Consider the following 6,138-nt stretch of genomic DNA (forward strand, 5'->3'; position numbering starts at 1 on the left):
TCAGTTTTTGAAACGATGCTGCAGTGAAAATTTAATTACTCGTTATAAGTCCAAATTATGTATTAAATAGATCTTCTATACCTCATTAAAAAATCGAGATTGTTCATTTAGTGTCCGTTTTTAAAATGATTGTCTAGAAAGACAAACATTTTTTATAGACAATTCATTTTTGATAGTTGTAATTAAAATTGTTGCAATTAGTGCTTTGTCGAAGTCTATTTTTGTCCTTTTATAATAAGGCCATTAGAGATTGTCTGGTTGCTACTTGGTACATCAGACCAACGGTTTCACTAACTTTTGATTGTAAATATTTAATATGGGGAAGCTAAAATAAAAAGTTATCAACAAGTATTCCCAAAAACTTTATATAGTCTTGCTTTTTTATTTGTATGTTATTTAAAAACAGGTCTGGTAATTTAAGAGGAAGATTTTCTTCTTGCCTTTTTTATGAAATATGGTATACTTTGTTTTTTCAACGTTTAATGAGAGTTTATTTGCCATAAACCAGTCATTTATCTTATTTAATTCTAAATTCATGTCCACATACAATAACATAAATATGTGTTCCCTAAGTCCATCAACAGCTAGCCGGGCTAACTTGGGCATGATTGGAAGATGATGCGCTGAAATAATTTTGGGATTGCTGATTGAATTTTGCTTTGAAGCAGTTGACACGAATAGCACTGACAAATTCGTTTAGCAGTGAATTGTTGTTCATTTCACAATGAAGACGCTTGCGATGACCGTAGCTTGGTGGGGTGTTAAGTGAGCTAACTGAGTTAATGTTGTTCTCAATTTTTTATTTTTGGATGAGATGACCGCGTTAACGTCTATCGAGTAGTGATGTGAGTCTGAGATTGATGCATCTTGACTCTAGTTGAAGCGTTTCATTTTGTGAGGCACTTTGGTAGGCTGATGGTGGAGGTGTTCTATGATATTTATCTCTTATTCAAGGTACGGGCACCAAAACGGTAACTGCGAACTCGAAAAGTGGGCGTATATAGGTGGTGTAAAACTTTTTCCATCCTTTGGTGTCTCTGCTGATGAAGGTGTGTTTTAAGATTTCAAGAACATTATTGGCCTTGGCAGCGGCAATTTTGGCTTGATTCTCATGCTTTAAGTTGTTTGTAATATGAACGCCTAGATTTCTTTTGGATGTTGTTAATTTTAGTTATGTTCTGCTGACTTTGCTGTTAGCGTTATGTTCGTTCACTTTGCTGTTAGCGTTATGTTCGTGTGAGAAAAAAATTGTATTTGTTGAAATGCATAACTTTGTATTTCTTGACGTTGAGCTCCATCAACCAAGTTTGAGTCCAGGTTACGATGCTTTTCATATCAGCTTTCAGATAATGTCTTCAGCGAATTGACGACGCTCAGAATTTTAGTATTGTCCGCCTATTCCTAATAGATGATTTTACTACTAACGTGTTCGGGTAAGTTGTTGATGAAGATTATGAAGAGCGTGGGATCTAGCACTAACTTTGCAGAACGCCACTGGTGACTTGTTTGGTAACAGCTGAATGAGTTGTTACCAAGAAGAACGCGTTGTGATCTATTTAAAAGAAAAGCTTTAATCCAGTCATGGATTTTGCCTCTTTTTTGCAATCGTCTTTTGTAAGGGACTTTGTTGAAAGCTTTGTTGTAGAGCACGTCTACAGAAGTTTATGAGATACGTTGTAGGTTAGAAAATGCATGGTTTTTTATTGATGAAGTCGTGTATTGACAAACGGTAGTAAGTTTGTTGACTACAAGGTGCTTTATAATTTTGTCTTTTACCATTTTTTTCATTAATTTGCGTTATACAGAGGTGGTAAAGATTAGCTTGTAATTTTCTGGGTCAAGTCTGGAGCCGTTTTGAACAGTGACGTTACGTTTGTCAAAAGCCACGACTTTCAGTTGAATTGTTAGCGTTGAGAGTGTTTGTGAACGAAATCATAAATGAAGATAACGGAGGAAATTAAAGCGGTTGTGCGTTTAATAAACGGTGGTAAAGATTGATCTGACGGTTCAACCGTGAATACTGATTGGAACTGATTGTTTAGAATATTAGCAATAAACGTTCTGTTGCTGCTTTTCTCCCTAAAGAGTTAGCACATAGAAGTTATTTTATTGCTAAGCTTCTTCACAATCGACTTGGAAGAGTTTCTTGCTTGGTTTGGCGTAGTTACCTTTCCTACAAATGAATTTTGAGCTATTAAAACAGAGAGAGTTGTAAGCGTTTTTGGCTAAACAGTGTTGCCATGTCAGAGTGCAGTGGCTTTGTGGGGCGCTACTTAGAGTAAGACCAATATTAGTATGGCTTATTTAATCAATTGCTTCACTAATTATGAGGTGTGCGCTGTTAAAAAATTCGCCGTAGATTCAAGGATAATGTCCGGCAGCAAAGTGATAGCCCTTTCTCCGTAAAAATTAACGGTTCCCGTAGTTTCTATTTTTAGTAAAAATACACGGAAAAAGTCCGTTAAATAAAATACAGAACTTTCTCCGTCAAATTTCCGTATTTCATTTTTTCCGTACAAATTAACGGAGAAAGTGAGGCAAAAAAAAGACAGCACTTTCTTCGTAAAATTTACGGTTTCCGTATTTCATTTTTTCCGTTAATAACGGAAAAAATGAAATACGGAGTTTCCGTTAATAACGGAAAAACTCCGTTAATTCAGCAAATAGACAGTTGCTTAACTCATTTTACAGAATTTACGCAAAAATCAAAAATAAATGAATATAATTTATATGTTGTTATAAAGATGTAATTCAACTATTAAGAAACTATTCGTATTTTAAACGATTAAAAATTATAATATAATACACATCAAACACAACATATAAAAACTCAGTAGCTTTAAGTACTTTAGCCACTTACAAAGCATTTAAGAAAATTTATTTTAATCATATAGACCATATGCAAAACGTGCTAAGTCTAAAATATATCAATTTTTGTTGATGCACAACTATGAGTACCTCAGCTTTTCTTAAATTCAATTTGTTGGAATAAATCCATGATTTCAGCAAGCAGCTTTTCTAGGGAGCTTTGAAAATATCTATCCAATTGTCTAGCAAAGCACTGGAGGATTCAGATGTAGGTACGTTTGAAATTCAAGTTGGTTGGGTTGAAACCGAAACCAAAGCATGAGCCTGAGAAAAACTTTCTATTGTAGTATTTCATTTTAAAATTTACAATCAAAATTGATTAATATAATATAAATTAAACAAATAATTATAAACATATAAATACAAACAAATAATTAAATAATATATGTATATGTGTATATATATATATATATATATATATATATATATATATATATATATATATATATATATATATATATATATATATATACATACATATATATATATATATATATATATATATATATATATATATATATATATATATATATATATATATATATATATATATATACACATATGTATAGGGTGCAAGGAAAAAACAGGGAATGTCAGTTTTTGAAAATATTGAGATTTTTTTATTAACGTGTTGTGCGAATCATAAACTACCTTCAGTGTTAAATTTGAAGCAAATAAATAAAAATTAATGGTCTAACTTAGAGATAAGGAAAAAACATAACGTATGGAAAGACTAAATTTGATTTATCTCAGTTTGCAAAAAACTGACATCACCTGTTCTTACCTTGCACCCTTCATATATATATATATATATATATATATATATATATATATATATATATATATATATATATATATATATATATATATATATATATATATATATATATATATATATATAAATATATATATAAATTAGTAAAAACACTTATCTAATTTTTAATTACTTCAACACTGTGTTTCACCATCAGTAGGTTCATCAGGAAGAATGTCTAAACTAGGGTTGTTCGCCGTAAACAAAAACTTACGAAAATTTCGCATTTATCTTCCGTATTTCAAGTTGTTATTGCGGAAGTTGTTCTTTCGCAAATTCACCTTCCGTAATGCGTTATACGAAAAAAATAAATAATAATTATTCCGTAATAGCTCTTTACGAAAAGAAACTTGCGAAACAAATCATTTCGAAAGAATATTTGCGAAACAGTTCCTTACGGAAGGAGCGTTTCGGAATGTGCGCTTACGGAATAAACTCGAAAGTATTCATTAAACTGTTATACAAAAAAATATTATTATTTATTATTTAAATAAAATAATGTTGTTAAATGATTCTTCAATAGTTTTTACATATATATCTCTCTCTCTATATATATATATATATATATATATATATATATATATATATATATATATATATATATATATATATATATATATATATATATATATATATATATATATATATATATATATATATATATATATATATATATACACACACACTAAAAAAAAAAGTAGAAAGTTCTACCTTAGGGTAGGATATGTGATATACCTTTAGTAAGGTATAATTTTCTACCTTTTAGGGTAGAAAATTATATTAAAAACAATTATTTGTCATACAATTTTCTAACTTAAAGGTATAATTTTCTACCTTACAAGGTAAAAAGTTATACCTTACTAAGGGTATATCTCATATCCTACCTTAACTAAAAATTTCTACCTTTATTTTTTAGTGTGTATATATATATATATATATATATATATATATATATATATATATATATATATATATATATATATATATATATATATAATATATATATATATATATATATATATATATATATATATATATATATATATATATATATATATATACAGTGATCTTGAAAGATTAAGAAAGTTAGGACGAAGGGAGGGGGGGGGGGGGGGAGGGGGAAGGAGTTGCTGAAACAGAATATAAGGGGGGCCTAACGCAACTCCAATCTAAATAAAAAAAACTGAAATTTGAGTTAGTTTGACGGAAAGGACAATATATATATATATATATATATATATATATATATATATATATATATATATATATATTATATATATACATATATATATATATATATATATATATATATATATATATATATATATATATATATATATATATATATATATATATATATATATATATACAGTGATCTAGAAAGGTTAAGAAAGTTACGCAGCTAAAATTTAAATAGAAAAAACTGAAACTTTAAGTTAGTTTTGAGGGAAAGGACAACGCTTCCTCCGCAACATGTCCCTATACCAGTGTTTACATGCATTAATATTTATCAAGTACCGACTTTGGTTCACTTCCGACATTCGGTTGTTTATTGTCTTTGGCTTTTCAGAAATGGAGGTTTACTATTTATATCCTTATACATAAAAGCTTAGTAAAATATTTGGTTCCATTACATTTTATGTCAATTTATCACTAATTTTTAGACTATCTACAGCTCTAAAATTTTCAGCGCTTGTATAATCCTGGTGAGCTTCTATGTTTAAATTTTTTCCCGGGGCAAAGACTCGGGAAAGGGTTGTATTTTACGTACCCGCTTTTTTGCTGCAAAATCTTGCAACTAAATTTTTACTGCTCTCCAAAATAGCCAGAGCTTTATAACTTTCAGCGGTTGTATAGTTCCAATAACGTTGGGATGTTGAAAATTGCGGGGGAGGGGAGGATCAAATTTAAAGCGTACGTAGTTTATGGAGTAGTTATTTTTTAGGATTGACTACATGACCTATATCTTTTTTTGATTTCAACGACAGCATTGTTTCCCAATCACGCAATTTTATTCGTATAAAACCGTTTCTTTTTTTCCATTAACTTACTGACTCAGGGGCTAATTAACTGCTCTCTCACAACTTCAGGTAAGTAATGAATATAAAGAAAGGAACAGGAGAAAAACTGCCTTTGAGTTAAGCTAACGACAAGTTTACATTAAAAATTAGTTCGATAACGACCCTTTTTTTTTAACCGATTTACTATTTGAGGCAAATCTACATGATCCCAAACAAATGACTTACATGCTCTAAATTTTCTTTTTTCCCTCAAAATGGGAAAGTTTATGTTGTTCAAGTTATGTTCACTATTTAACTCTTGTTCATTGAAAGACATTTTTAGTATATCTTATGAAAGTCTAGGTTTATTTATAAAAATATACTAACTGAAATATATCAATAATTATTATAATAATTAGTATTTTAGTTACCTAGCTAATCATACGTATTTGATTC

Source organism: Hydra vulgaris, chromosome 11 (genome assembly GCF_038396675.1).
Source record: "Hydra vulgaris chromosome 11, alternate assembly HydraT2T_AEP".
Lineage (NCBI taxonomy): Eukaryota > Metazoa > Cnidaria > Hydrozoa > Anthoathecata > Hydridae > Hydra > Hydra vulgaris.